Consider the following 23565-nt stretch of genomic DNA (forward strand, 5'->3'; position numbering starts at 1 on the left):
AAAATGCTGAAAGGGTATTCACTAGGAGAGTTCTTGCATCCTAGAGAAGATGCAGAACATGGAAGAGATGAAACACCTTTTTGTAATTGTCACACTGCTTAGCATCTCCTTGACATGTGGAAAGATTTCAGGTGAGTGTCTGGTCTATTTACAACAGATTTGTTTACTGTAAGTCTATAGGTTCTGTATTTAAGTTTTTATGTCCACCTGTCCACCTGTGTCTTCCCCTCAGAGTACCAGCTGGAGACCAAGAGTGGAAAATTTTGAAGAAAAAAAATGGCATCCTTGCAGGCATGTTCAGTGTAATCGTGGAGGTAGGGAATGGAATGGAGTGTGTGAATGGAGAAGGATCCGAGATACCTGGGAGTCGGCAAAATAAATCCACGGTTTATTGTAAGCCATTCTTTATGTTTCGACATTTGGGGTCCCAGTAAACCCTAATGGAAAGCATGAATAGATGTCAATTGCCAACTGTTTTCTACATTGATACTACGACAAAATGTTTCTTGAGCACCAAGTCAGCATATTAGAATGATTTCTGAAGGATCATGTGACATTAATTACTAAAGCAATGTCTGGGGAAAAGGTTATTTATTCTAAGCTATTTTTAATAACATTACTGTATTTTGATCTGTTAAATGCATCCTGTCCTCTCTCTATAGGTTTAACCACATGCCAGATCCAGAGACAGCGGACAATGCAAACTGAAGGCATCACCCTGGTGCCAGTATGTTTGGACTCGGGTGAGTTCGAGCCGATGCAGTGTGATGCATCCCGTGGCCAGTGCTGGTGCGTGGACCAAGAAGGCATGGAGATCTATGGAACCAGGCAGAATGGAAAGCCCTCAAAGTGTGAGTGCATTTATTAAGTGTTGTATTAATTTAACTCCCTGGATGCATTGGTTGAACAGTTCAGATGAGTCTCTGAAAAAGCAAGATTTTTACCTGCTTAGATTTGTTTAAATAGTTGTGAATCTTACATTTCTGGGTGACGCAGAAATGGATATTCTGCTCTTTGACATCAGAATTACTGTACAATGCGTCTTAACCCTTTACCTTAGGTCCTGGTACTTGTGAGGTAAGACAGCGGCGACTCCTTCATGGTATCGGAGAACCCTCTCCCCCTCAGTGCTCAGATGACGGGGGCTTCTTACCTGTGCAGTGCAAGTTTGTCAACACCACTGACAGAATGATATTTGATCTGTTACACACCTTTAACAGGTGAGATATGTGGTTTACCATTCAAAAGTTTGGGGTTGGTAAGATTTCATTTGATCCAAAATACAGTAAAACAGTAATATTGTGAAATATTATTACAATTTAAAATAACTGTAGAATATATTTTAAACTGTAATTTATTACTGTCATTGCAAAGCTGAATTTTCAGCTATCATTACTCCAGTCTTCAGTGTCACATGATCCTTCAGAAATTATTCTAATATTCTGATTGGGTGCTCAAGAAACATTGCTTATTATTATTATTATTATTATTATTTTCAGGATTCTTTGATGAATGGAAAGTTCAAAAGCACTTATTCATTTATTTGAAATCTTCTGTTACATTTTTAATGTCTTTGCGGTCATTTTAATGCATCCTTGCTGAATAAAAATATTCATTTAATTAAATTTTTTAAAATTAATTTAATAGTATTAATTTAAAAGAAATTTTACTGACCCTAAACTTTTAAATGGTAGTGTATATCATTCTGTAAGACTAAAATTGGAAATTGCCAAATAATGGTTACTTTCTCAAAGTAAATTAAAATTTAATTGAATTAATAGTCTCACTTCCTCAAGTCAGCATATTAGAATGATTTCTGAAGGATCATGTGACATTAATTACTAAAGTAATGTCTGGGGAAAAGGTTATTTATTCTAAGCTATTTTTAATAACATTACTGTATTTTGATCTATTAAATGCATCCTGTCCTCTCTCTATAGGTTTAACCACATGCCAGATCCAGAGACAGCGGACAATGCAAACTGAAGGCATCACCCTGGTGCCAGTATGTTTGGACTCGGGTGAGTTCGAGCCGATGCAGTGTGATGCATCCCGTGGCCAGTGCTGGTGCGTGGACCAAGAAGGCATGGAGATCTATGGAACCAGGCAGAATGGAAAGCCCTCAAAGTGTGAGTGCATTTATTCAGTGTTGTATTCATTTAGTTCACTGGATGCATTGGTTGAACAGTTTAGATGAGTCTCTGAAAGATCAAGATTTTTACTTCTACTTTTGACTTTAGATGTGCTATACAATGCGTCTTAACCTTTGACCCTAGGTCCTGGTACTTGTGAGGAGATCTATGGAACCAGGCAGAATGGAAAGCCCTCAAAGTGTGAGTGCATTGGTTGAACAGTTTAGATGAGTCTGAAAGATCAAGATTTTTACTTCTACTTTTGACTTTAGATGTGCTATACAATGCGTCTTAACCTTTGTCCCTAGGTCCTGGTACTTGTGAGGTGAGACAGCGGCGACTCCTTCATGGTATCGGCGAACCATCTCAGTGTTGTATTCATTTAGTTCACTGGATGCATTGGTTGAACAGTTTAGATGAGTCTCTGAAAGATCAAGATTTTTACTTCTACTTTTGACTTTAGATGTGCTATACAATGCGTCTTAACCTTTGACCCTAGGTCCTGGTACTTGTGAGGTGAGACAGCGGCGACTCCTTCATGGTATCGGCGAACCATCTCCCCCTCAGTGTTCAGATGATGGGGGCTTCTTACCTGTGCAGTGCAAGTTTGTCAACACCACTGACAGAATGATATTTGATCTGTTACACACCTTTAACAGGTGAGATATGTGGTTTACCATTCAAAAGTTTGGGGTTGGTAAGATTTCATTTGATCCAAAATACAGTAAAACAGTAATATTGTGAAATATTATTACAATTTAAAATAACTGTAGAATATATTTTAAACTGTAATTTATTACTGTCATTGCAAAGCTGAATTTTCAGCTATCATTACTCCAGTCTTCAGTGTCACATGATCCTTCAGAAATTATTCTAATATTCTGATTGGGTGCTCAAGAAACATTGCTTATTATTATTATTATTATTTTCAGGATTCTTTGATGAATGGAAAGTTCAAAAGCACTTATTCATTTATTTGAAATCTTCTGTTACATTTTTAATGTCTTTGCGGTCATTTTAATGCATCCTTGCTGAATAAAAATATTCATTTAATTAAATTTTTTAAAATTAATTTAATAGTATTAATTTAAAAGAAATTTTACTGACCCTAAACTTTTAAATGGTAGTGTATATCATTCTGTAAGACTAAAATTGGAAATTGCCAAATAATGGTTACTTTCTCAAAGTAAATTAAAATTTAATTGAATTAATAGTCTCACTTCCTCTCTTTTTAGATCTACACTTCTGTATCTGGGAAAGCAGCTCAAGCTTTACATGTTTAACCACTAGACAGCAGTATTATGTCAGATAGAAGAAGCATGCAACAATTTACACGATTTTCCAGTTTTCCTAGATAATCTGTTAAAGTCTTCTTTTTGAGAAGAGTTTGAAATGCATCTGCTACAAGTGATTTATTTAACTGAAGTTTATTTTCTTTAACAGAGACCCAGAGGTGTTCCAGACCTTCAGTGCTTTCAGAAAGGCCTACCCAGAGCTCTCTAGTTATTGTTTCTGTGGGGACAGTCGTGGAAGAGAGATGCCAAGCACAGGTGATACACACCTCCACAGTTATATCCAGGTTAAAGAACTAAGCCGAGAGCTTTAGGTTTAAACACCACAAAGAGTGATCCATAAACTGTTACCATTGTGTATTTGCACTGAACCTCTGTTTGCCCCAGGGAGACTATGATTCTAAGTTGTGACATTTTGTGTGCTGTTAAAAAGATGAATTGTTTTGAGTTTGGTTTGTCTAGGTGTGGAGCTGCTGTTGGATGAGATGTACGACACAGCATTTTCAGACCAGACTGCAGGAAGCACATTTGCACAGTCAAACATGTATCGAATCCTACAGCGCCGCTACCTTGCCGTCCAGCTGGCTGTGAGTGGGAGATTTAGATGTATGCAACATTTTGTTGAAAAGGAAGCTACTATAATGATGTCATAGACTGCAAAAATAATTGTATAAATCAGTGTTTTGGTTTTCCAGTAAAAATATCTAAATATTCTTAAGGATATGCAGTTTTGGTTCTCAAGTAAATTTAAGATGATAATTTTATTACGTTTAAGTTTATTTTTCTTACCTAATTTGCCAATCGTTTTTCCTTGATTTAAGAATAAACTTTTTTTCCCCCACGAATTCTTTAAACAAGTAAAATTTGGCAAAACATAAGTGACAATTTTTTTTTTTAATTTACAAAAAACAATAAACTTAATTTTTTTTACTAATCAATATGTTTCCTGTACATGTAAGGACAGAATATAGGAAAAATAGTAGTTGTTATAGCAGTGCAGGACTAAAATCCACCCTTCAGCATTTATTTGCTATATCCGTATAAAAGTACAGATACTTGCCCAACTCTTACTTTTTTTTAATAAGGTCCAACCCCATGTGAGAGCCAACGGGCTGCAGCTACTCAGGCTGGCAATTCCTTTGTACCCTCCTGTACTGATAACTGAGCATATGTGCCAACCCAGTGTCAGTCCGGTGGCCAGTGTTGGTGTGTGGATGCTGTTGGAAAAGAGATCTTTGGCACACGCCAGTATGGAGTACCAAATTGTAGTGAGTTTGGCCTTTGTGTGTGTTTTATGGAATATTAACAATGTATTAACTTGTATAGAATATTAACAACCTCTTTAGCATCAGTAAATCTTGAATGATATTAATCAATAACAAGTAATGTTCAGGTAGTTACATAATGCATTAAAATATATCCACGAACACATTGGAAACTAATCTAATTAATCCAGTCTGGTGGTAGAAGTTCATGGTGCCTTAACTATACAATTTATTCTTTAGTTATTGTGATCTTAAGCTTGCTTGAGTGATTTTACCTGCCAAGGGACCGGTGAAACAAAAACTAAAAACTTTACCAGTCCCTTGGTGAGTGAAATGTTGAGTAGAATGGAGTTTGTGCACTGACTAATGTTGTGTTTCTTGTTTGTTTGGGCACTGGAGTGAAAGACTGCCTGTCTGAGAGGAGACAAGCCCTCTCCAGGCTTTTTTATGGCCCAGCTGGAGACTTCAGCAAGAGCAACGTGTTCTCTGTTTCCAAAGACACCCACTCTTTTCTTGTTACTTGCAGTCCTGAATTCCAGGAGCTTTTGGCCAACTCTGGTCTTCTTCAGTCATTGCCAGAGCTGGAGCGTCCAAATGTCAGAGACATCCTGGCAGAGGTCCTCCAAGGGATGTTTCCCTCTGGAGCTCTTGCCCTGAAAGCTCTTGCTCTTGCCCCGAATCCCAAGAGACTCCAGGAGAATCTCTTTGGAGGAAAATTCCTAAAGAATGCTGGCAATTTCAACTTCACCGGCACTGTTGGAAACAGTGGTACATTGAGTTTCAGTCAAGTTGGTTTGACGCAAGCTGCAACCGACTTGATGCAGTTGGCCAAGACCTTTACAGATGACTCTGCCAGTTTTAATCTAGACCAAGAGATCTCTGATACATTTGGACGTTCGGTGAACCTGAAAAACAACAGAGATATGATTAAACTTGTTTCAATGGCTCTTGAGAATGAGCAATTTCTCACTGTTCTTCGAGAAGCAATCAAACAGTTGAAGGCAGAAGAAAGCACCCAGTTGGGTCAACTGTTTCATGCCATTTTGCAGAAATCAGATGTTTGCAAGCCTGTGACTTCCACCTCAACTCCATACGTGCCCCAGTGCACTGAGGATGGGCAATACCAGGAAGTTCAATGTCAGGGTTCAGAGTGTTGGTGTGTGGACTCTCGTGGTCTAGAAATAATAGGTTCTCGCATCACTGGGTCCAGACCGAGATGCTCATCCCAGTGTGAGAAAGAACGTCAGATGGCGATTGCAGTCAAAGCCAGCAGTTCTGCAGGATCAGAGGTCTTCATTCCTAAATGTGGGACTGATGGTGCTTACGTTGCACATCAGTGCCTTGGCAAAAGTTGTTTCTGCGTGGACGGTTCTGGAACGAAACTCGGCATTCAGAGCTCAGGAAGCTCTCTTCAATGTGAGTCTGAATGCTAACCACAGATGATTAATTACTGAGCCAGAGAGGATCATTCCTGTATTCATGCATTTAATTAGACACACATTCAAATGATCCGGCACATATGTCACAAACAACTGGCCAAACATCTCAATTATGCATCATACAGACTTTGTTCATTTGTTTTATGGAGCTTAAATGCTTTCAGTTTTGCCAGGTATCTTCTCAAAGGTTAAGTTTTGCTCTTTATTTATTTGTCACATAAAATTGCCAGTGTACATTTTTTAAATCGAACACATGCCCAGGGCAGTCTTATGTAACCTACAGAAAAATGTGAGAAAAAGGACAATTTTTGTACCTTATCTACCCCTAAAAGGTACATATCAGTATGTTAGAAGACTACTATTAATCTTTTAGGGTTCTCGTAATTGTGACTTTACATTTATTCCAATAGTTCAAAATGTAAAGCATAAAACCATCTGCCAAATGCATAAATACAAATGTTAAATCTTCCAAATGTGAGTTAATATCTTGCAATTGCAACTTTATATCTACAATTTTAACCTTTAGGTCTCGGATTTGCAATGCTATCTCTCAGATTTCCATAATGAGCAGCTACAGAAACCGGAAATGCGCCATAATTGTTGTCAATTAATTGACAACGAAGGCATTTCACTTTACTAAGATGGAATCACATTAACAGTGATTATTCAAATCTGAAATGTAAAAGTTAGATTGACTTTTTAATATTATTTTATTGATATTCCTCTTTAGGTCCAACAAGCTGCCAGGCAACAGCCACCCAGCAATTCCTGTCTACAGTGCGCTCTGTTCTCTCTGATCCATCTTCAATAAACCCAACTTTCTGAAGTGTACATCCCTCATTGTGCTTATGATGGTAGCTGGCATCAGATCCAGTGTGATGGGCCTCCAGAACAAGTGATTGAGTTCTACCGTGAGTGGGTTCGGATCATAAATTCCGGACAAGACCTGTCTGTTTCAGAAGCTCTTGGAATTCTGCTAACCTATGCAGGAAACTCAGAAGCAATGGCATAATTCAGAACATTTGTATCTGAATTGTTCAAAGCTGGGCACCACCGAGTGTTCCCTGTCCTGGCGAGATTTGAGAAGATCTCTGATATTCCATCTGACATGTTAGATGGGAATGTTGAGGCCATTTACGGACCATCGGTTTTTCTGAACCCATTATCTTTATGGAGACTGCTCAGAGGAGAGGATTCTGGTTATCCAGGCCCACTGTCAGATTTCAGTCTTCCTCTTGGGAGCTTTCACGTACGTCAGTGCTGGTGTGTTAACCCTCAAGGAGACATGCTAGCAAGTAGCAAGGCTCTTATTGGACAAATCACCAAATGTGAGTTATACAAGTTATACACTATAGCAATTAATGTACTGTACGTAGTGGTACTACTATCTGCCACTACTATACTAATAATAGTAGAAGTAGTTGATTGTAGTAATACTACTATCTTCCTATGATCTCTTTTGTGTGTCTCTTCAGGTCTAGGTCCATGCTGTATGGTTCAAAACCGGGTTTCTGAGTTCCTGAAGCAAGCTGAAGAGCTGATCTCTGCTTCAAACAGCTCACATGTGCCAGTGGGTTACGGTTTTCTCCTGGCAGAGAGTGTCTATTTGAGCCCTGAGGAGCTGGAGCAGACACACTCCTCAAAGATCCCCATCACTCAGACTCTGCTAAGGAACCCCAACTTGGCGCTGAGACTCGCAGCTCATTCCAGTAGCCTACAGCCTTATGTTTGATCTGTCTCAAATTAAAAGCTCAAAAACTGCAGAAGAAATTATAGTAGGGTTCAAAAGTCTGAGACAACATCTGAGGGACGTGGAAATAAAGGTTTTTGAAAATAATGTCATTAAATGTATAAAATTAAAGGTGCAATAGGAGATCTTGGAAAATGCTAACTTTAGCCTGATAGCACTGAAAGCGAATGTTCCACCCTCCCTGCAATCGCCGTCCAAAGCCACGCCCCCTGAATGCATATACGCTCACTCACAGACCAGAGTACCAGAGACAACATTACTACAATAGGCTACATCAGCGGTTCCCAATTCCAACCCATGTTCCGAAGTGAAGTAAACTTCAACGTATTTCCCCCGCTCAGTGAGGAGGGAGCAATGAACACTGTGTAGGGATCATATCGATCAGAACACAGTTCATGCATGTAGCTCACTTCTAACGAGCTGGTTATTTGAATCGGGTGTGTTAACGAAGCGATACATTCAAAATATGCAGAGCGGGGGGCGCGAGGACTGGATTAATCGCTGGGCTACATCATGCGTCATTCACTGGTGAGAAAACTTTAAAAGTACTACAATACCAGGAAGGAAGATCGGGTTGTTGATGTTTGCCTGCCATCCTCGCTCTGTCTGCACAGCGTGCGTGAACGCGCTGATGACGTGTCCTGTCTGCGTGAACCGGGTGCGCAGAGGTATGCAGATACATAAGTTGACAGGCAGGTAGGAAAGCTTATTAAAACGCTCGGACCGAGCGTTTTGATTGGACGAACATTTCTTGGTCCTACGCCTTCCACAAAATATATAAATACAGATGAATACATTTAGACCGCTTAACTTAATGATTGCTATCGGGATGTGAAGAGACTTTCAACCAGCATAACAAAAAAATTTTCTGAAGACAATCACCTATTACACCTTTAAGTACCTATATTTAAAAGTATAGAGAATTTCTCTGCACTATTTAAATAAGCTAATTTGTGTGACTTACTAAACATTTGAACCCTACTATATATTCTTCAAAGGTGCCTACACATTCCAGTTATTTAATAAAAGCTGTAAGGTTGGGAGAGGACACATCTGAGATGTGCTATAATTATTTAGCCACACTAAGGCTTAATTTGCTTTCGCTTCTCAATAGCCCTACATTTCTACTGGCAGAGCAAACTGATGGCCGATGACAAAGACAGGCAGAGTTTAATGCTGGGATACCAGCCCTACATCCCACAGTGTGACGCTTATGGCCAGTGGCTGCCCAATCAGTGCTACCAAAGCACAGGTGAAACCATTCTCCATATATATTTTTATCATGATAAAAAGGCTTGACACATAAACCACTGTTCTAAACAATAATATTGTGAAATATTATTGTAATTTAATTTATATTTTAATGTATTTTAAAATATAATTTATTCTGGTGATGGCAAAGCTGAATTTTCAGCAGCCGTTACTCCAGCCTTCAGTGTCACATGATCCTTCAGAAATCGTTGTAATATGCTGATTTGCTACTCAGGAAACATTTGTTATCAATGTAAGAAATAGTTGTGCTGTTTAATATTTTTGTGGAAATTATTTGATGAATAGAAGGCTAAAAAAAATGCATTTGCAGACAATTTTCTCTGCAAAGAATATATATATATATATTTTTGCTGTGTTTGACATCATAGGTCAGTGTTGGTGTGTTGATGAGGAGGGAAGATACATCACAGGCTCTCTGATGTCTCGCTCTGCACCCTCTCAGCAGTGTGAGAGTCCAATCCCATATTTATCTCTAATCTTTTTATAATAATCAAAAGTAGTTAGGCTAACTGCTTGATTTAGTTCTGTTGTTTGTGATTTGACTTCTTGATTGTGAATAAGTATGCAAGCTGATTTGTAAAAAAAAAATCTCCTCAAGGCCAAACTAAATGCCAAAGTCTACAAAGTCACTTCCTGCTCTCTGATTGGACACAAACAAGCTCTAATATCACTTACACGTACAGCCCATCATGTGAGGAGGCGAGGCTTTCTTTTTGTTTTTTGTTTTTGGATTGAATTATACATACAGAAGGCATTTTATGTTAACCACCGAAGGTTTGCATTTCATATTTGTCTGTCTCATCGAATGTGTGCACATGTTTGTAGGATGGTGAGTTTTCAGTACTCCAGAAGCCCGGTTTAGGCCGTTCACAGGGGTTGTGTGTGAGTCCAATAACTGGACAAGTCATCCAACCTGCCATCACCAGTCTTTCTGGAGAACTGCAGTGTAATTATTTCATCCATTCATCTGTAGAGTGTAATTTAGTACAACATGTTCTATGGGAAATAAAAGGGTGTTCGGAATTTAGTTTCATATTGGCATGTTTTTCCAAATTCAAAATGGAAAAACACATCTCAAAAGCCCTACGTTTTCTAAGCAAGATCGCATCGTTGATAGGTGATAGTAACGTTGTTCCAGCACTAACATTTAGTACCATATCAAACAGTGGGGCATTGAGAAATGTACCATGTCAGGCCCATGTTGTGTGTTGTAGGTCCAGTTTGGTGTTCTCTACAGAAGACTCTGGCATTGCAGAGAGAGATCGGTGTGGGCTATGAGCCTCAGTGTGTGCAGGATGGGCAGAGATTCTCACCCCTGCAGTGTGACCTGACCTACTGTTGGTGTGTTTCTCAAAGCGGAAAGGAACTGCCAGCGACACGCACCCTCCGCAGCACAGGACAAACCCCAGCCTGCAACAGTAAGTAAATTAGATCACACTTTGCATTTCTGTAATGTTGAAAAAAGAAGCAGTACAATATTATAAAGACAACATGTTTTAAAATCAAATAATTGGCTTTTTATAATTAAATAATTTTTATTTTCAAATAATTAATTTTGCTATTCTACTAAAGAGAAAGCACATAATTCAAATGTATTTGGAAAATATTTATATCTTATTTAGTTGGCAGTGTATCTTTTTATCTGACCACTGTGTTTAATATAAATTATTTAAATATGTAATATTGTGTAATATCACAAGTCTAAAAAATAATTAAACTGATTTATTTTTATTGTTAAACCATGATTGTCATTAGAATAAAATAGCCATCATTGGCAAATGTGGCAAAATGGTTGTAATATCAAATTGAAAAAAATGTATATGAAAAATGTGTATATAAATGATTTGGTATTTAAGGTCACTTTGACAGCCCTAAAAAAAATTACATTTTGTTTAAAAAAATCTTCCATAGACCCCAGGGTATTAAAGGGGCCTTAAGGGGAAATGGTCACAGAAAAAAATATGAGACGCGAGGGGAAAATATATATATTTCTGTTCGCTCACAAATGTTCAATCACAAAATTTTCTTTTTCCTTGCCAAACTTTGTTTGCTTATAAAAAAATTGCATTCCTTGTGAGCAAATGCCAGATTTTGTGGAAACACCAAACTTTTGCAAGTGAACACAAACTTTCTTGGAGAGTGAAAAACTTTTATATGCAAATGCGAAACAACTGAAATATATTTTCCTCCCATCTCATATTTTCCATTACCATGTTCCAATAGAGGCTCCATAGGGGAACCCCGAATCACAGTTTGAAAACACCATATAGCATATTACAGTGATTTTCCACTAATACAACATTAGATTGACAAAATGTGTTATTATTAGTATGCAAGTGTCATATTTTTAATATGTAGGTGTCATTGGCCTGCAGTACAGCATTACAACAAACTGTGTAGGTCCGTAAAGCCTACAGAGACAACTTGCATGTGAATTTATTAAAATGACATTCAGAAAACAAGGGTTTTTGTTCATCTATGCTTTGTTTTGGTTTGGTTTAAATGTCTTGAAATTTTGCATCACTGTGCATTTGTTTACTTTGCATACTTTTTGTTTGTGTCTTCATGTTTGTTAGCTGACCTTATCTGGCCAGACCAGCTCTGTTGCAGTCTGTGAAGACTCCTCTGTGTCTCTTGAGTGTTTGAATGACAAGGAAGTCACTGCACGCATCACCTTTAGGGCCAGACTCTCTGACCTGCCAATAACATCGCTCCCTGATCTCCATGACATTGGTGTGAACAGCTTTATGCACCTTTAGTCCATTTCTGTACATGTAACATATCTGATATCTAATATCAGATGCATTTCACACTGACATTACACTGAATCAATAATGTTTGTTATTACTCCACATGATTTTCTTTCTAAATAAATGCACGTGTATATTTTGCAGATATGGCACTTAGCGAGGAGAGGATGTTAAAGGCCATTAGGGAATTAATCCAAAGTGGGTCATACCAGTCCATCTTCCTCTATGACAGTTCTCTCGCTCTTTCTAATCCTCCCTCATTTAGCTGCATGGATGGTTATAAGCAGCTCCCACAATCCACTGGGTGTGGTAGGTTGGCTTCTGTACCAGTTGGTTGTCTTAATGACAGACCGGCCTGTGTGCCATAGAGGAAAATGGCTTTTCTAGTATTTCCGAATATGCACCTATAAAGTTTTCTATAATTGATGCATGTTTTAGCTTACTGGCATATAAATATGGTGAGCAAAATTGTATAAATGTATAAGGTAATATTTCAAACTGCATGCAATTTTTCCTCCTCTTATTAATCTTCCTTCTGTATCTGTCAAACTTTCTCCTCTTTTTCCATTCAACACCATCATTATCCAAGCTTAATCATTCTGCTCCCTGTGTGTTTGTGTTTTTATCATCTCTCACATGCAGTAGTGTGTCCAGCTGGTTCTTTTTCTAGTGGTGGTGCGTGAACTCCGTGTCTGCGTGATACTTTTCAAGCGGAAGAAGGGCAGGTCTTGTGTTCTCCCTGCCCCTCGGGAACATCCACTGTGGCCCAGGGAGCCTTTAGTGCTTCTCATTGTGAGTAAAGGCCCAACTAAAACAGCCCAGCCCAACACACAAACTCAAGAATAGCTGGTGTAGATAGTTAAAATTAAACATGTCAGCTCTGTCAAAATGTAGATAACAGGTTTCAGAGGAAAATGAGTGATTGTGATTTTTCATCTTGTTTTCTATTTGTCCTCTCACTGTCTTGATGCTCTTAAGGTCTTACTGAGTGCCAGCAGAGTAAACTGAGTTGTTCAAAAAAAGGTGAATTCCCGTCAGCCCAGAAGGACCCCGTGTCTGGCAGATGGTTGTGTCCATCCTTCTGATGCTCCAGTGACAGTTGAAGAGTGCAAAGGTATGTGCTACAGTCAGTATTAATTTTTTTTTTTTTACATTTTATGTAGCATGGCAGTAGTTCATGTGTTTTTAAAGTAGTGGAACTTTTCAAGTAACACAACTTTTACAAACAAGAAAATATGCGGAATGAAAAATCGTGCTGTCTGTCCCTTAATTCACTTGATTCGTATGTAGTACTTTATTTTAGTAGGAGTTTGTATTATGTTTGTATGTAGGAGTTTATTTTAGTGACTTCAGTTGTTCAAAGAGTTAATGTCACAAACTGATTCATTGCTTCATTTGAGTCCCTGCTGGTCTATCTTTTTTTGGTAGCAAACTATTTAAAGTTTGAAGTGAAAAATTCAAAATGTCTAAATGCATGTTATTGATCTCATTGTGAATGATTCATCCATGCATTTGTTTCATTTTCTTTTTTAAGATTTATTTTTGGGCGGTTTTGTCTTTATTATGATAGGACAGTACAGACAGGAAGCAAAGTGGGAGAGTGAGAGAGGGGGGGATGGGATCGGGAAAGAGCAACTGCGCTATATGTCGGAGCGCTGTCCACGAGGCTATTGGTGTAGACATTTGTTTTATTTTTAAACTTTTTTGATTTCTTTATTTAATCAAAATGTCATAAATGGGTCTTTTGTGAAATAACTTCTCTCTGGTGATTTACAACGGACTCCTCCGATCATTTGGTCCACTTAAACTCCACCTCTTTCTTACAATTGACTGCAGTCTTGCATTTAGATCTGCCTCCATCCAGTCAACAACCAATTTTTTCCCTTAATTTTTTCATCTGTTTCAGTCAGATGAACATCACAATACTGAAGAAAAGATGATGCTACTTCCGTTTCATTGAGGATTTTAAATTCTGCTGTTTCTTACTATTTGACTAGATTTGTTTTATTTGATATTACCCTAAAATTACCCTACCCATACACTGAGATCTTAATTACTTTGTGTCAGATAAATTCTGCTCTGGTTGTAAAAGTAAATCATATGATGCTGATAGTTTTATATTCAGAAACATATTGCCTTCTTAATGTAGTTCGCAACTTTATGTTAGTGTACCTGACTACTTTTTTAAATGTAGCTTTCGTGTAGCTTGGGGAGCTACAATTTGAAAGTACCTTCCACAAGACTGTCTCAAGTATTGGTTCAACAGTGCTTAAAGGGTTAATGACAGAATTTTAATTTTGGGGTGAACTCTAACCCTTTAAGTAAATGAGTAAATCTTTATCAGTATGAAAGGACAAACAATAATTTCATTTATGTATGTTCAGTATATCACTCTTTGTGTGTGTGCAGTAATGGAAATGTTTGAGGTGGTTGCCTCTTCCTCCCTCCTGCTGAAATCAGAGAGTGCTGAAATACTCAGCTCTGATTCTTCAACCCAGCCAAAGGAAACACAGCTCAGGAAGTGTGTGCTTGGTGAGATGCACTGTTAAATACATACACTGCACCTGTACTTGAATTAGTCAGATGTACACTCACACTCTTCGTGACTAATGTCGATCACATTTCTCTCTGTTAGACTGTGCCCTGGAAGATTCATGCCAAACATGTGGCTATTTTCAGTGATGAAGAGAAAACTTACTGTGAGCTATACAGCACAAGTGTGGATAATGTTGAATGCAGGACCTCTGAACAAGTATGACCAAAATGCATGCACACTTATACTAATATTGTGAAGCTGAATGTTCAGCAGTCATTATTCCAGTCTTAAGTGTTAAGAATCTTCAGAAATCATTCTTATATGCTGATTTGGTGCTCAAGAAACAATTCTTATTATTATAATTTATGCATTATATAAATATATATATACTTTTGAACAGTAGTCTAAGGCTTGCTTGTAAAATGTATCTTCAATCATCATCTCCTGACTTTATAATTTCAGCATTCATTTGTCCAAAATTTGACCAAGTACATATGTTTTAACAACCTCTTTTTTAACATAAATCATTTATCTTTACACAAGCTAATAAATATAAAATATTTCACGTTTTCATTGGTGAAGTAAGACATTAATCATATTTAAGTGTTATATTTGGCATTGGGTCTTTTTTTGGTCTCAGTGACACTCACATCTCCTTTCCCAAAAAGATTATTGCAAAAAAAAAAGAAAAAAAAGTCTTGCGGTATTTTGGCATTACAGAGCAAGGGATTTCTGGGAAATGATGGTGCTGAGACGTTCCAGACTCTCAACTGTGTTCTGAAAATAAAAGGAGATGATCCCAATCTGATGGTGCTGAGAAAGAAAGGTAAGATCATCAGCTGTTAGTTAAACCCCACATGTTCTCAGTTTGGTTAGTTATTGTGAGTCACCTGTGTTGGTTACACATTGCAATAAAATGTGGTGATGCATACAATATTGAGACTTTGAGTTTGTCTCAATAGAGAATGAAAATTTTCTATGAGGCAAAGAGCATACGAAAATGAAATCTAATCAACATACAATATCATAATTGAACTGTAGTCCCAAAGGTTAAGTTGTGGTTCGTGAGTAATGATTTTAACAAAGTGGTCTAGTCATCCGTGGACACAAGAATAAAGAAAATTCTAATAAAAACATTGCTAAGACTTGTTCTGTTATGAGATAAATATTTTTCCATGTGAAATAAATGACTTGATACGTTGAGACTCCTCTCAGGAACAGAGATTCCAGTTTCTTGTTATTTCTGGCGACCCAAAAACATTTAGATGCACTTGTGTGTCTTGGCCATGACTAAAAGAATATCTGTACTACTTCTTTTCTCCACCCTTCATCTTCTGACAAAAGGTCATGAATTCAACACAGCAGGCCCGAAGAGTTTTGAGAGGCTGAGTTTCCGAAAGACCGGTTCTGGAGTGTATCGGATGCTTGTGTTTGATGCACGGGGATCCACTCTGGCAGACGTCCATCGCTTCTGCGTCAACTCTTGCAGTCGTGAGAACTTCTGTGATGGATTCATCCTTAACCAGAATGTCCTCGATGGAGGTCAGAGTCGCTCTCACTCATTACAAGCGGATGTAGCTCCTTTCCACTGCTATAAAACCAAATCACTACAATACAAAACTAGAAGTGTCATGCTTATTCAAACTTGTCTGTGGCCTGTGGCGACACATGTCTTTAACTATACATTTACTTTGCCTTTTACTATATTATATTTCGTGTTTATTATATATATATAACTACAAAAGTATAGAAAATTATAGATTAAAAATTATTTTAAAAATTATATATATATAATTTTTAATCTATAATTTTCTATACTTTTATAGTTATTATATACAGTGGGTACAGAAAGTATTCAGACCCCCTTAAATTTTTCACTCTTTGTTATATTGCAGCCATTTGCTAAAATCATTTAAGTTAATTTTTTTTCCTCATTAATGTACACACAGCACCCCATATTGACAGAAAAACACAGAATTGTTGACATTTTTGCAGATTTATTAAAAAAGAAAAACTGAAATATCACATGGTCCTAAGTATTCAGACCCTTTGCTCAGTATTTAGTAGAAGCACCCTTTTGATCGAATACAGCCATGACCTGGGCCCTGACCAACATAGCGTCAGGAACCTTCATACACACCAAGGTGGTCATTGAGACAGGGGCCGTGCCCATCTTTATAGAGCTACTCAACTCGGACTATGAGGATGTACAAGAGCAGGTGATTTTTTTTGCAGAATGTAGCCTGGTTCATGCCTTTCATCCAATAGCTGGTTCTAAAAATTAAAGCAGGAAAAAAAATTAACTTAAATGATTTTAGCAAATGGCTGCAATATAACAAAGAGTGATATATATATATATATATATATATATATATATATATATATAATTTTTTTTATATATATTTTTTTATATATATATGATCAATGAATAATTGTTAAATGGTTTTGTCCTGTGTTTTAGGCTCTGTCATGTGTGGGTTCATGAGCGCTCCTTCAGTGCTGCAGTGCAGTGAGGCAGACTGGGACGTGGGGGGTGTGGCCTCCTCCAGCCACATCTGTGGTGCTGGTGTCGAATACAGCAAACAACTGAAACGTTTCACTTTCAACTTTGGCGGACAGGACTTCACCATCAGTGTGAGTCCATGGTCACGTACACACTCCGGATTTCATAACAACACTTTCAGACTGTACACAAATGTTTAATTGTTGTTTAAAACTGCACAGCTCGGTTCAGCTGTTATTTGACCTTTATCAATTGTTTAGTTTCCAGTGGTTGCTCTTTATTGCTTCATTCTGGTGTTTTTTCCATCCTGGTACCCATTTTATAAACTCAAAAATGTACAGAGTTTACTCTGTCTGATTGATTATGACTTGCTGAATCATTACCGATGTGCAGTGCTTGAGAATCTTAGCTTTCATATCATACAATTTTACATGATTGCGAATTCAATAGTATTTCATACATATCAAGATTTATGATTTTATGGAATGATGGGCATTATAATGGAAATTAACATTTCTTGCAGCTGATGCAGCCTTACCGGCATCCAGCAAAAATAAAACTGGCTACCAGGAAACTCTCATCAGTTTCCAGCGCATCTACCTCTGGAAAGGTTCAAACATTCTGCACACATCAGCTAAAGCATTTTAAAAGCCAGTCATAAACAAAAGTATATATTTTGATGAATTATGATCTAGCTTTTATTCTTGTATAATCTAATGGTTATAATTTATGTCTTCAGAGTCTGATATGAACACACGTCCAAAAACCCCCTCTGCTTGCAGTGGATCAGCTGTTGTAGAAGGTTCCAAATTTGCTCTTTCTGGTATGAATGAATGAAATGAGGCCAAACTAATTTTATATGTATATATTTACTAAAGCTTTTTTGTGTTCTTGTGCTTAAAAATACCCTTATAATAAACTGTACTGTTTTAAAATTGGTGAATTTTAAAACTCTGTTCTGTGTTTTTTTTTTTCCTCTCTAATAATAATTTATTTAGACTCCGTAAAGGAGACATTTGGTGTTATAGAGAACGGTGATGTTAAAGTCGACCAAAAGAGGCAACTTCCCAGTCAGCTTTACTGGATCTTTAAACACCAATACACTTTCCAGGAGGCACCGCTGTGGTGTCTGAAATGTAAGATGCAATTTGCTTACACTTAGAAACTTACTAAAGGTCTGTGTGGTCCAAGAATGTGTCACATTCTGATCTGTAAATATGGGATTTGGGTTTCAGGCTGCGAAGAAGAAGAATTCTGTCATGTGTCTGATATTCGTGATGAAGGCCCTCTGTATTTTGCGTGTGTATTGTATCCTGACACGCGTGTATGTGGGGCAAATGACAAACCCCTCAGGCAGGCATGCAGTTTAGTGATGACACAGAGTCTTCAGACTGCATACCAGAAGAAATGTAAGTCGTTTATACACAAAAAGATCATGCTTTCACTACAATTAACAAATAGGGTCATTTTAATTATTTACTTCCACATGGATCTGAAATAATGAAAACACTATCATATAATCACATATACACTATATTATAATGTATATTATATTTTCATATTTCCAAGCATTAGCTGTCTATTTTCAGAGACTTTTCTCTGTGATTGGACAGATGGGTTTTGCATTGCCTTATGCAGACTGTGGTCTATGGAGAAGTCTGATGTCAGACTCTTACAACTTTCATAGTGACCGAGTCTGTCGTTTACTTTATTTGTTTTCCGATATGATCCTAGCAACTGAACATGGAATGCAGATGATTCATTCTGATTTTGGTATTGCTGGAGCTTGAGAGAGACATAAGGTGAAAGGGCAAAAGGAGACAATGATGATGGATTAATAATGACTAGTTTGAAGTCTAAGTCTGAAGTGAATGCTAGTCTGACCAACACTAAGCAGACTCAAAAAAGATATAAATATTAAAATAAATATTGAAATATTGTTTTGATTTGGGACAATCAAACCAAAATTTATTCAGACACCTTCAACATTTCTCACCTTATCACAGTTTTTAAAATTTTACTGGTAGTCCACTGTATGAAGAATTTTTGGGTATAATATGTCACAGTTTAGGTCTGTGGGGTCCAAGAATGTGTCACATTCTGATCTGTAAATAAGGGATTTGGGTTTCAGGCTGCGAAGAAGAAGAATTCTGTCATGTGTCTGATATTCGTGATGAAGGCCCTCTGTATTTTGCGTGTGTATTGTATCCTGACACGCGTGTATGTGGGGCATATGACAAACTGGTAAAATTTTACTGGTAGTCCACTGTATGAAGAATTTTTGGGTATAATATGTCACAGTTTACTTTATTTTGCTATTCTCACTTACATAAATGAACTTTAGTGTCCTGCACCCACTAGTTAAAAAATTATATCTGGTGCCTAAATAATTTTTAGTTTGACAATATAATATAATAATTATTAAAGGAAAGAGAGAAGTACATTAATTACACAATTATCTTTACTTGTTTTTTTACTGTTGCAATTGCAAACTTGAACCAGAATCATTATCTCCTGTATTTTGGAGTTCACTGGTCATTAGCCATAAAACGAACCATGTCTAGTTCTCATTACACATTTTTTGAACTGCTAGTAAGAGGAATTGTCTGGATGACTGGAGAACATTTCAGCGAGGTGAAGTGGCAAAACTCCACCTCACCCATGTGGCGTGCAGACAGCGGTGAGCTCATGCTGTCTGCGGTACGTGGAAGCAAAGACTAACACAATCTAATGCGATTTTCCTCTACACTACCTGTAAAATCCACTATCTTGACATATTGTCTAGCTGGTACAGTTGAGTGATGTTCTGACATTTGACTTCTGCTAAATGCTTTTGCTTCTGTCAAAAAAGGGTCAAACTCATCTGTTAATATCTTAATTCATTACCCTCTTTCATGACCATTTAAGTGTGAAATCTAACTTAAAGGCACCACGGTAACGTGTTGTTTGAGTATTAGTTTTTATGCCATCCATATGCTATACTGTCCTCCTAAATTTAAACCTTTTTCACTTTTAAGCAGATATAATAATCCATGGTCCATATAATAATGGTTTGAAGGGGTGGTTGATTGTGATTTCACTTTTTTAACGTTAGTTATTGTGTAATGTTGCTGTTTGAGCATAAACAATATCTGCAAAGTTACGAAGCTGAAAGTTCAATGCAAACGAAGATATCGTCTTTTAAATTTCTGGCGGTTTAATGCCTACAAAAACTGCTGGTAGGGACTACAAGAAGTTACTTCCCAGGTTCGTGACGTAACAAACCCAGATAAACGCTGCCCTCGGAAAAGGCAGCAAAGGGGGCGAGGCCATGGTGCACTCCTTTAGAGAAGAGGAAGAGAAAACTAGAGGTGCACGTAAAAATCTATTCATATATGAATCGCGATTCTGTCCTCTAACGATTCTAATGGACTCACAAGTTTCAAAATCAATGTTCTAAAGCAGCGGTTCTTAATACTGTTCCTCACGCAATAAAGCCTAGAAAAAAACAGTGAACCACCCCTTTCATAAATTAAACCATTTACAAGAAAACTGAAATTGTCAAGTGATTTTAAGGGGACTATGAATGTCCGTTACCTTGGCCATGGTGTACAAATTCTGGTCATGGTGTACAAATTCAAAAAAGAATTTGATTTTGAAATTCATTACCATTCATCTTCATTTCAACATTCTCCACTGTTTCACATTTGGACTGTTCCTCTAGGTGTCAGAATTAGTTTCCCCTGAAAGAAAAGCATGTGGGTGAGACCCTCTGTATTTGTGGTTTATGCATGATGTTTATTGTTAGCCTTTAAATTGGAAATGGAAAAGTAGTGTTATGTAAGATTTGGTAAAGTGAGTGAGTGACCACACAATAATCTGGTTTTCTGGATGTCTGTCTAAACTGCAGAACAGCTCTAGGATTTAAATCATGTGGAATCACAAGTGATTTATTTGAACAGAAGCAGAGAGACAGAGTGCCTCTCAGATTACCTTAGTCATTAATTCCTCTCCATAGCAAATACTTTGTCCGCTCTTTAGCCCCTTAGCTTTTCTTTAAAAAGGACTGTTCGTTGTGGACTGTGTAAGGTTTTATGTAAGAGAATTTTGTCTGGTTTTTGTTTAGTACAAGCTTTTTTAAAGATGCTTATATGGAAATAATCATTTTAAAAAAGTTCATTCAAATCTGAAATTTAATTCTAAATGAAAAAAGAATTACAGTGTGGAAGCAATTGTGAAATATTACAATTGTGTCACATTATTATCAATGTTGAGCTACTTAATATTTTTGTGGATACTATTATACATTTTCTTTTTTTTCTTTTTTTAAGAATTTAAAAAAAATGTCTTTAGTGTCATTTTTGACCAATTTAATGCATTCTTGAAAAATATTATTTATTTCAAAAAGAAAAGAAAAATGTCTTACTGACAACTTACTTTTGAACAATTTAAAATGGCAAAACATGAATATTTTGATTTGATAGTCCTATCATGTGTTCCTGGAACAGAAATACAGTGATTTTCAGTCATAATAGGGGATCACAGGGGCTTGAATGTTTCATGGCCTATAAAGTAATCCACAACAAAAAGGTGTGATCATAAACTCTTAACATGTGGTCCATCTGCTGTAGATGTTTAAGGGTGGAAAATAATGCAACCTTTGTGGAAATCTGCTGTAAGGGGTTTCTCAATGCTGTAAAAGAGTTTCCATTTTTTTTGACCCAGCGTTTCATCTTAGCTTGTACTGAGGGAAACAAAGAACCTTTCTTAATTAGCGAACAGTATGTTTTTGCCCCAAATCACCACTGTGATTTATACACACTGTGTCTGTGTGTATAAATGTTCCACTGTTTGGAACATTAGGTCAAAAATACTCTCTTTATCAACCTATTTCGCCAAAGTGCTTTTGATTTTACAGTCATGCATAATATGGACATCACTTTCTTTTTCTTGTGCAGTTTCTCTGTCTGGAAGTGTGAAGAGTTTTACAGCCGTGTTCCTTTTAAGTAGATGGTGTCCTACTCTGTATGCAGTTGAGTCAGTCTGTCCAGTAAATCTGTCACAGAAGGGTGAGGGGAAAGCCAACAAATTTGTGTTTCCATCTCAGTTTATTTCCTCCCTCCATGAGTAATGCTGTTTTAATTTTTTGAGCAGGTTTTTTGAGTGTGAGAGGCGATGTGATGAAGATTCATGCTGCCGTGGCATAGGATATGTTCAAGATTCAGGAGTACCTGGTACAAAATAACTTTTACACTCAGACGAGTCTCAAAACACATAGCTTATATACTCAAAACACATGTGATGTGTCTAATCTGAGGAATGAAACCACTCACAGTTGGTCTCTGCTTTGTCTTTGTACAGATGTGTTGTGTCTAACTCTGAATAGTCTGGGTATCCAGACGTGTGGTGAGAACGACAGCACTAACTGGAGGATTCAGGACTGCTCCCCATCCAAAGTGCAGACTGAAGCCTATCCCTTCGGCTGGTATGAAAAGCCAGGTATATCTGAAATCCATGTGCTTTTTCGAACTCTGTCTATTTCAATGAATTGAGAATTCCCATTATGAGACTTGTTAAAGTAAATGACTTCATGAAAAGGTTTTAACATCCTCTTTGTATGTCTGTAGTAAACCAATGGATAAAGAATTCAAAAATGTGTCCACCATTTAGTCTCCGCTCTCCATCAAAGAATGGTAAGAGACTCCTAAATTAATAATAACTTACTGTTTTCTAATTAAAGGGGTCATATGATGCGATTTCAAGTTTTCCTTTCTCTTTGGAGTGTTACAAGCTGATTGTGCATAGATAAGATCCCTGAAGTTGGAAAGACTAAAGTCTCAAAACCAAAGAGATATTCTTTATCAAAGTTAAGACTCTGCCACGCCCCCCTAAAACGGCTCGTTCCAGTATTTATAATTTAAGTAATTTATGTAATTCCCACACATCATTCTTGATCTCATTGCTTATGTGCAAGCAGCTGATTTGAAGAACTGGAAGCAGTTGGATGCCGCCTCTGTCAAGGTGTATTCATCTGTTTCAGCTTTTGACATTGTCCACATAAGCAGAGATATAGCAGAGGATCTGGATCAAGTCAGAGAGTGGTGTCTATCTGGTAACATTTCTCACCTTTCGTTTTCTGAGAACTTTTACAGGAAGCTGATGTGATAGAGACACACTTGCTAAACACATGTAGCAACATAGTTTACTTTTGATCTGAATAAATATTATTTCTTATGCTCACCAAGGCTGCATTTATTTGATCAAAAATACAGTAAAAGCAGTAATATGTTGAAATATTGTCACAATTTAAAGTATCTGTTCTATTTTAATATATTTTAAAATATAATTTATTGCTAAGATGACAAGGCTGAATTAATATACAATAATATACATATATGTATATATGTGTGTGTATATATACACTGAACAAAATTATAAATGCAACACTTTTGTTTTTGCCCCCATTTGTCATGAGCTGAACTCCAAGATCTAAGACTTTTTCTATGTACACAAAAGGCCTATTTCTCTCAAATATTGTTCACAAATCTGTCTAAATCTGTGTTAGTGAGCACTTCTCCTTTGCCGAGATAATCCATCCACCTCACAGGTGTGGCATATCAAGATGCTGATTAGACAGCATGATTATT

General features: G+C 37.2%; 1 pseudogene; it reads left to right on the forward strand.

The window, feature by feature from the left end:
- The first annotated feature begins 49 nt into the window (after positions 1–49).
- LOC107587869 (thyroglobulin-like) overlaps positions 50–23565 on the forward strand; it is a 38679-nt pseudogene continuing 15163 nt past the window's right edge.

This window comes from Sinocyclocheilus grahami, unplaced genomic scaffold, assembly GCF_001515645.1.
Source record: "Sinocyclocheilus grahami isolate Dianchi unplaced genomic scaffold, SAMN03320097.WGS_v1.1 scaffold96.1, whole genome shotgun sequence".
Lineage (NCBI taxonomy): Eukaryota > Metazoa > Chordata > Actinopteri > Cypriniformes > Cyprinidae > Sinocyclocheilus > Sinocyclocheilus grahami.